Source organism: Rosa chinensis, chromosome 4, assembly GCF_002994745.2.
Source record: "Rosa chinensis cultivar Old Blush chromosome 4, RchiOBHm-V2, whole genome shotgun sequence".
Classification (NCBI taxonomy): Eukaryota; Viridiplantae; Streptophyta; class Magnoliopsida; order Rosales; family Rosaceae; genus Rosa; species Rosa chinensis.
The window spans coordinates 30051075-30061129 of NC_037091.1; the positions used below are offsets into that span (position 1 = coordinate 30051075).

Sequence of the window (10055 nt, forward strand, 5' to 3'; positions counted from 1 at the left end):
AACAGATAATAAGGCCTGCTTACCCCAAGTAGAGTTAGCGATAAAATGTTCAACTTTAAGAGACCAATCTAAGTGATTCCTATAAAGAGGAAAGGGAAAAACCCAGTTAAAAGACCAAAAGAGAATCGAGATTCCATCACCTATAATCCATCTAATACCCTTAAGAATGATATCTCTGGCATCAAGAATTCCTTTCCAAGCTATAGAATGGGAAGATTTCTTCTGTAAGGTTAAAAATTGAGAATGATGAAGGTATTACTTAGTGACTAATTTAACCCACCAATTTTGAGGTTGTGTAAGAATTTTCCACCCTAATTTTGCCAAAGCAGCCTTATTGAAACAAGCAGCAGATCTGATACCTAATCCTCCTTTAGATTTAGGTAATGAGACTTGAGACCATGCAACACTTGGTGAAGAGTTGGCCCAAAAGAAAGAGCTACAAGTTTTATCAATTTCCTTATTCAACTTAGCAGGACATTTAAAACATGATAGAATATGATTAGGCATACGTGGGATATTAGCTTTAAACAATGTAAGCTTACCTGCTCTAGAAAGAGTATTTACTTTCCATCCAGAAAACTTTTTCTACATTTTACGTAGTAACTCATTTCTATTGAGAGGATATTTCCTCCTCCCAAATACTTTCCAATCGAGGCTTTGTGTTGAATATCAATACATTCTGAAATGTCTATTCTAGATGAAGAAGAAACATTGGAAGAAAAGTAAATGGTAGATTTATGGAAATTAATTTGTTGACCAGAGGCTGAAGAGAAGTTCTTTAAGGTAGTAAGAATATTTTTAGGAGCAGAATGATTAGCTTTAGCAAAAATTAAGCAGTCATCAGCAAACATAAGATTTGAGACTTTAAATCCACCAGGTGACGTGACTAAACTGACCTGAGTTTCAGGTTTTGAAGCTAGCAAGTTTAGGTTTCTAATGAAGGTTCCATTGCAAGAATGAAAAGATATGGCAATAAGGGATCTCCTTGTTTAACACCCCTTAGAAGGAGAAAAGGAACCATGAGGAGTGCCATTAAGGATAATAAATAAGAAAACTGATTTTAAACAAGAGTGGATTAGTTGAATCCATCTATTATCAAAACCAAAGGCTTCTAAACATAGCAAAAGACAATCCCAGTTTAGGTAATCATATGCTTTCTCGAGATCTAACTTGCTAGTTATTGAACACAGAAAACATTTCATAAGCTATCAAAATATTGTCATAGATGGACTTACCTGGAGCAAAAGCACCTTGATTGGGACTTGGGAGATATGCATTTAGGCAACAAAGGGCAAAGTCTTGCTACCATAATTTTAGTGATGACCTTATAAACAACATTACAAAGACTTATTGCTCGAAAATGATGAACAGTTTCAGGTTCCTTTATTTTAGGTATTAGAGCTATATTAGTTCGGTTAATAAGAGTTAAATCCAAATTACGATTAAAAAAATCAGACACTAGTTTGAACAACTTAGACGGATGCATGGGTAATGACAAGAGAAATAGAAGTTTATAATGCTGTTCAAAATATTGGTCCTTTAAAATCACCAGGACCGGATGGTGTTGCAGCCTTATTTTATCAAACTTATTGGGATAAGGTAAGAGAACTAGTGGGTTATGATCTGTGTGGGTAATGACAGGAGAAATAGAAGAAATAAAGTTACAAGTATCCTCCTTAGAAGGATGAATATTATTTGTGAATCTTTGTTTAAAATAGTATAACTAAAATATGAGCAATATGATCTTGCGATTAGTGGACCAAAAACCATGTTCATCTTTAAGCTTCACAATTTGATTCTTTTTTCACGGAATAGACACCTGAGTTTGAATAAATTTGTTATTCCTGTCTTCCAGTTGAAGCCATCTAGTTTTTGCTCTGCGTGCCCAAAAAACTTCATCATCTTTGAATATAGTTTCAATAGCATCAGTTAAATAAAGTTCTTGTTGAATAAATTTCAATAGCATTATGAGAGAAAGTAGACGAAGATTGAACACTTTGTAGTTGTGTATGCAGATCTCTCATTCGTTGATGTAAATTACCAGAAATTGTAAAATTCCAATTCCTGGCCTTCAAAGGCATTCATCTTAGCAACGAAGCTTTCTACACCATTACCCGAAGTAACATTCTGCCAGGCAGCAGAAAATAAAGGTTCAAATTCAGTATGAATTAGCCACATGGCTTCCAATTTAAGAGCTCTTCTTTTCCTAGTAGTGCTAGGATTAAAAAAAAGATAGATAGGTCCATGATCAGACCAGGCCCGGCCAGTAATAGCTAGGCTTATGCAAATTCACATAAAGGAAAAAAAAAAGTAAGGACTGCGGTATTTGTAACTACTCTAATCTTTTACAAATTTGAGTACTATGTTGCTGTTTGTTTGTCCATGTAAACAAGTTACCGGTAAAAGGTAATGAAATCATGCCTAATCTATTCAAGTACTGTCCAAACTGAATCATATAATGATGTGATCCTCCATGCTTCTCTTGCAAGCTTAGAATGCAATTAAAATTACCCAAAATGAACCAAGGTTCTTGGGGGAAAAACTTGCAAAGTAACAAGTTCATTCCAAAGTTCCTGAGGCTGGTTCTTATGAGGATACATAGAAAGAAAAGCTACCAACCGGATATCAGCAGAACAAACATTCTCAAACAGAAAACCCTGTCGTGAACAGCCACGACAATTCCAACACATTATGCTCATTCAGGCAGATAAGAAGAAGATGGTTCTTCTGCCATATTCTCAATAACATCTCTTCCTCTCTTTCTGGGGCTACGGAAAGGAAGAGCAGACCCTGCATTAGTGACATCTTCAATAGAGTGAGTTATGTTATCCATATTGAGGCTCCTGAACAGAATTGACAGAGCTATAAGTAGTGTTCTGATAATTACTTAAAAATTCAGAATATGGAGCAAATGTAGGATTATACACCATCAACGATTCTACAGTATCAGAAGTAATCACTGACATGTCAGAGTCCAGAGAAATAGTAAAGGAAGAATTATCAGAGCTTACCTCTACCACCTCAATGTTTTCCTCAAGGTCATCTTCAAACTCTAGGTCAAGGTCTTCATCAACTATCAAATCTTCATCATTGATGTGGAGATGAGGATCATCCTGAGGAGGAATGACAGCTAGGGGTTGACGTTTTGCTACAGCCACTACAAGGGCTTGAGAGGTGGGCAGGGTTGGAACAGTCCGATCTGGGGACAGAATTGAATGGTGAAGGTGAATGATGCATGGTCTCATTAAGATTTCTGGCTGCATCCACAAAAGTGACTCAAGGTCTACGTAAGACCGGTCCAGAAGCAGAACGACCTCTATATTGAAGCTAAGAGTCATTTTGGCTATCTATCTTTCAATTCGATGGCTTCCAGAATCCCATATTTAGAATCTTTTATACAATTTGAACATGAGATTCCTCACTTACAACGTGCACATGTTAGCATATGCTGCACATTAACTTGCTACATCTCAAGTGTCCAAATAATGGGTCATAAGTTAAAGCATAGATAGGGAAGAGCTGAGCCTCTAAATGAGTGAATGACGATGCACATCAGCCTTGTCTGAACATGTTTTGCTTAAAATCAGAGTACGTGGTAGTGGTTGGAGAGATGACAATGTTGGAAAAGTGTTTTTCCATTCTTGGCAGCAAGTTGCCTTTAAAAAAAATAAAAAATAATATGTTTTCATAAGAATGTCACCTCTTCTTCATGGAGCAAATGTTTTGTCTGTCATGCTAGCATTTACTTATGCTGCTATACTTACATGAACAAAGATTCTATCATGCTCTTTAGGTACGCAAACAATGTAACAATGTCAGAGGGATTGAGAGAGAAGGATAATTCATCACTATTGATATTGAGAATGGGATGCAATATAGAAAAGTAAGGTTTCATTTTTATACTTTGTTTTCAAGATTTGGAATTGATCTTTCCTTGAATTTGTTTATATTAGTTAACAAGCAATATTTCTTCCTTGTGCAAGGACCTATCTTCCTATGTTTCCATGTATTTTATTCTGTCTCACTAAGTTCTCTACATGTTGGATTGTTGGTGATTTAATCATTGAATGCCTAACTTAAAGGTGTCATTCTATACTAGATAGTGCTCCTCGCGCGATGCTGCAAGATCAACAAAAATGATTTTATGTGTGTATCTAAGAGATATTCCAACTTTGGGATATCCTTTAGAGGCAATACATCTCAGACCTTTAACATTATCTCATATTCTTTGCAATAGTCTGTTGTGCAAACAATGAGATTTAACCTTAAGTTTCTTCAAGATTAGTCAAGAGCTAATACCAACTTCTCCCTACACCGCGCTTCTTGGGTCTTTAGCCAGATGACTGCTTCAGTAGAAGATCTAGTGCTGAGTGCTAACTTCTCCAAACAGGCCACATCAGATTCTTGAATAACTTCAAAAAGTTAATACTAAAAAGCACCTGTGTATAACCAAATAATCTAACATCAGTACAAATATGGACCATGTGGTATGAAATTCTCGGAAATTAAAGGGGAAAACATAGGATATAAAAACAAATAACATCAAGTCACCTTGCATCTAGCGTTTTTGAAAATTATGCTGTTGGCATTGGGCAACTCATGAAATTGGTCCAACATTTTCTTTACGTCTACCATGGCTTTGCCAAATCATTGTGTTGATCAGCATTAAAGAAGCATTCACAACTTTTGGCATAAAAAATCAAGGCCTTCCAAACAGAATCACTACCGCATACAGTTCTTCCATTGCTCAAAATCCAGAGACAGTGCTTTCCATAGAATTGAACAACACCTACTCTATCTCCAGCTTGATCTAAAGCACTTCGGAACACTTCTTTCCCACCATTTTGGTTGGTCAACGATGTTCAGCTCAGGAATAGTAAATTATGCAACTGCATCAATGTAGACCAACTGTTTTTAAAATGGCATAGTCGAACTGCAGCGTCGCTATAGTATCAATTGCAAACCAAATACAATTGATAAGTTCCATAGTTAGAGACTAAAAATAAATAAAAGTATCTTCTGAACATTACCAGAATCGTACTTGAGGTGATATGTTCCCCTACTTGGTTTGTTACTTCATGCCACCTCCTCTCAGATTTCTCCAGAACAATGTTGCCTTAAGGCCAAAAGCAGTGCTCCTGTATGTTTACGTAGGTAAAAATTTAATCAAAATCAACTTAAGCACCCAATTGCATAATATAAAAGTTCTATCAATAGATTCCAAGTATCTAATCTTCAGACATAGCTTTACATGAAAGAAAAAAATGCATATATGTATCACACATCAAATACATAAGACTACCTTGTACCAAAAGAAATTTCTGCAAATAAAGAATACAGATTAGCCTCAATCTAAATGCGAAACAGATTTCAACTTTGCAGTGGCTAATCTAACCGTTATTATATATTTACCATATAGCAAAAATCGATAGCAAAAGAAAACTGATAAACAATATACATAAGAGCTTGTAAATCAAAAAGGGAAATATCGAATAACAAAAATAAGAGGTTTCTTCCTAGCTTCTGGGTGTGTGAACGTATGGCTGCCAAACAGATAGAAAAGCCAAACAACACGGATTTGTAATGGGTATAATATACACAATTAGTCAAACTATATACTGCACATATATACGACGACCCTTCAGGCATGAGCATAGAGAAAAAGGAACCAATCAAATCAATGAATCAACACAAACATTATTGATGAAGAAAAATTACCAGCTAGGGGAATACTTGTGCTCCAACCAAATAGTAGCCAACTGCAAGACAACCATAATAAACAGAAAACAGATAAATTGTTAGCAGAGTAGATATATACCCATTAAAGAAAAAATTAAAATGAACAACAATTAGAGTGAAAAGACATCCTTAAGGTTGAATCTAAGATTGCAAATCTTTGTTTTTTATTGGCATCGATTCAGCACAGTAAAGCAATTGTAAACCATCGAGACATGAAATTTCAATTCTTTGCTCATCCAATCATATGTTTTCCGTACTTTGAAACTTTTATACCCAGAATCATAGTAAAAGAGATGAGTAATTGTGAATAAAGATATTATTATGCAGCATCCAAACCCAGAAGCTAAGAATACAAAGGCTACCTCAACAAATGAAGAACAAATAAATTCAACAAAAATTACATGCAACCAAACAAAGACCAAAAAAGAAAAATTCACCGATTTCTATCAACTGTCAAAGGAAAAATTCACCTGATGCTTTCGGCTAGTGCGTGGTTGTAATTCAATCCATTTATGATAGGACCAAGCACCCGATATTGAGTTAGAGCCGGTTGGGAAGCTTCGAATCCTGATTGATGAGCCTCTCTGTCTTCCCACCGTCAAGAAGCACCTGCAATCAATGTTGAAATAAATACAATCACACTATTTCTTCATAACAGAAATCTGAAACTTGACTTTAGATAGAGAACAAAATTAAGCCTCCCTTTTCCTTGGTCGACCCTATAACCAATGCCCAGTACCTCTGACATTTTGCTCGATCGTAACTCAAAATGAGCCATTTGTCGCTGAATATGTTTGTTTTTCAAGTTTCTAATCAAGCAGAATGGGATTACACTCTCTCTTCTCACCACTTCTACTTACGGAGTCAATCTTGGTTATACGGCCGTAGAAGAAAGAAGAAACCGATGGAAGCATCTAGTACCTAGGTCAATGGCAGCCTGAGATTATGAGTGAAAAGCAAGGGCAAAACCGTCTTTTCGACACCCAATGAACAGTAAACCGAACTTTCGTATTATTTATTAGTAATAATAATCTGAGAAAACTTAATTCCTTAATACATTGTGAATCTAAATTTACAATTGAGATCTAAATGACTTGGTAACTAAGCAATAATATATCATACATATTTTGTTAGATACAATAATAATGATTTTATGCGACTTGTTATGGGCAAGTATTCATTGTTTTGTACAATATAAATGCAGGCACCGCTTACAATTAGGAAAATGATTCAAACTCCAGTATTCATAAATCAATTTACAGTCTACAGTTGAATGGATTCCAATTGAATATAATCATAAATACTACTAGTCGTGCCTGCTTCTAAATCTTCGTTTAAATGTTGCATAATACCATGGAAGTTTGGCTGTGCGCTCAAACACACTCTGTAAGTATATTGTCCACCTCTTTTCTTTTACGCCTTAGAGAGATTAAAGGACCATCAGGCGAATTGACTTCAAGCCCTCTTAATTTCTTTTTCTTTATTTCTTTTCCCTTCTATAGGATGAAGTGAAGCATCATACGAGTATGCCCGATGCCAATCATCCATGGTGTGATACTTGTACAAGATACGCGGTTTGTTCTGACATTTTTTTTTTCTTCCTCAATTATGTACAAAAAGATATGAGACTTCTATTTTCTACGCATTTAACTGAGTAGTTGGAACTGTTTTTGGTTGCCTACAATATATAGGAAGCTGGAGACACTGGATTTTTGAACCTTGGTGATGGCCGGCAACTTTGCTCAGATTGTTCTTCAATAGCAGTCATGACTCGAGAGGAATGCAATTTCATAGTTCAAAATGTGCTTGAATTCTTTAAAAGCCTCAATCTTCAAGTGGATGAAAACATTCCTATTGTATTTGCCGACAGAAATCAGATGCGCAGTATACGGAGAGGTAATGGGCCTGAACTCTAGCATGATCAAAGGTCATGTACGTGATCCATCGCTTTAGTCTACATGCATAAGAAGAGTTCACTCGCTTATAGATAGGAACAATATTGCAAAAAAATCAGCAGCTAACGGAATTGTTTAATCATCGAAATTGTTTGAAAAGAAACATATCTTCTACATGATTTGTCAATTCAAATTACTAAACAGTTGATGTATTAACGGAAGAACTAGAGAATAGATAGATGTTTCTCATGAGTGAACAATTTCATAACACATGGTTTCCATTTAATATTTGAAAAAATCTTAATTAGATGTTTAGTTTTTTTACTTTTGTTTTTGTCATTTAGATGATGTGGCAGGTTTATTCCTTCCAAGAATCAAAGTCGATACTTCATGCCTATCAGTTTACGGTTCACTTAAAATATGGTATCTTCTAACCAGGTGTATTCTGCCCAAGTTGATGACTATATGCACCATTCAAATGGTAAAAGTTATTTGTTAATTATATTCTCTTATATGCAGCTATTTCAAATTTATGATAAGTTGAGACAGAAATTTATAAACGTTTGTATTGTGTAGAAGGGTTCTACATACAATCTCTTAACTTGAACAAAAAAGATGACGACCTTACATATATGTTTGTGTACCCTCAATAATATATACAAATGCTCGTTTTATTTGTGACAGAGAGAAGAATATCTAAGATCTGTAATAAATACTGAAAAAGCCGTGAAGTTGCTGCTAGGAGACAGAATCATAGTTTTGTTTGGGAAACCAGAGTAAGTAAATATGAATGAACTTCTAAATTTATCAAATGCCTGAATATGTCATATAACACACACGCACATATAACATACAATGTCGTTTACAAGTTCTTTAGCATTATGTACCCCCAATGTATTTGTACTGCATCATATGCATATACATGTACAATTTATAAAATACGGTATGAATCATCCTTTTTTAAAAAATTTGTATATACATACTTCGTATGAATATACCTAACTCTAGGGTGTTGTTATCTTATTTGCATTCAGTGTAGAAATGGGAGGATTGTTGGCACATGAGATGATGCATGGATGGTTGTATCTTCAAGGTTTGACATTTCTTATTTTCGATTTGACTATGGATTTTACTGAAAAGAATAAAAGAAACTTTTGCACTTAATTGATTTATATGCCAGTCATGATTCATAGAGATATGTGGTCAATTAATAGGTAAACCATGGGAACGGGAACGAAGCGTTGAAGAAGGTATTTGCCAAGTAATGTATTACAAATGGTTGCAATGGTTTTCTTCTAGAGGTTATAACTCTTCGCACAAAACCAATGAGCAAGTTCAACATACAAGAATGTTGAAAGAGTACTTGGCACAGGAGATTGAGTGTTGGAATGATGAAGTTTATGGTCAAGGATTCATAAATGCTATGCGAGCTATTGAAATATTTGGATTCAAAACTACGGTGGATCATATCGTCAAAGATGGAACTCTCCCTGTGGTTCCACCGGTTGCCCCGGTTGTGATGGGGAAGAAGAAGAAGACCACCACCACCACTGAGTTAACGAGGAAGAAGACCACCTGTGCCCTAATAACTGAGCTGTTATGGAAGGCGACTAGCAACACAACTAAATCATTATGGAAGGCCACAGCTGCAACAATTACCAACTTATTATGGAAGGTCACAGCCGCCTGTGAAACACCGCGATTTGTTACTATGGAAGGACACCGCCACCACCAGTATCATCAGGGACAAAGCCATAACAACTTACATGTTCCCATGGCCGCATCTCCTACTCTCCTTCTTGTATTTATTGGGATATTAATCGAACACAAGTGAGTCTACGTTGTTACGTTCATATTGTACAGTAGGCGCAACAAGGTGTTTATGTGTTAGTAGTACAGTGCGCAGCGTTGGTCTCCTTGAGCAACAAAGCTGCTCTGTATTTCGATATGTCTGCTGCCATACCGATGTGTGTTGATGGGGTGCTTGCTGGGCTCCAAACAGATCACTTTTGTTATTCTGGGTATCTATCCATAGTATTTATGTGGGTGTCCAAATGAGTAGGCTTTTCTTCTTACATGCACCAGCTTTGTTCTCATCCTTGGCTGCTGATGGTGGTTAAGGAGTTGTCTGCAATGAACCAAAACTATTCTGGTGAGCCGTGAGATTGACTCGCATACGACAGGAAGATGAAAACCACAGGGGCTTTAACGGGAGAAGGAGAAAGGCACCTGCATCCAGTTTGAAGAAACCATCAACCTGCAAACAGAGCACAGTTGAAGTCGTCATCTCCTCCGAAGAAAGCGTGAATCCGATAAACAAGTAACTTCCTGAACCCTAAGAAATTAAGCGTGATTCTCGGTGGTACGTGTTGATTATTTAGGAAGATTACAAAACAGAAGATGGTGAGAAAAGCTGCTTAG

General features: G+C 36.1%; 1 long non-coding RNA gene across 4 annotated transcripts; it reads right to left on the minus strand.

Annotated features, from left to right (window-relative positions):
• Positions 1-2363: 2363 nt before the first annotated feature.
• Positions 2364-6636, minus strand: LOC112200529. 4 transcript variants are annotated; one of them, XR_005809610.1, is made up of 6 exons: positions 6210-6636; positions 5719-5759; positions 5031-5138; positions 4552-4889; positions 3012-4439; positions 2364-2790 (listed from the first exon to the last, which is right to left on the minus strand). It is a non-coding gene; the product is annotated as an uncharacterized LOC112200529 (long non-coding RNA). The 4 variants fall into 4 exon arrangements; XR_005809611.1 differs by having other exon boundaries at positions 2364-2805; XR_005809609.1 differs by lacking the exon at positions 2364-2790 and adding an exon at positions 2829-2843.
• Between the last annotated feature and the right edge of the window lie 3419 nt (positions 6637-10055).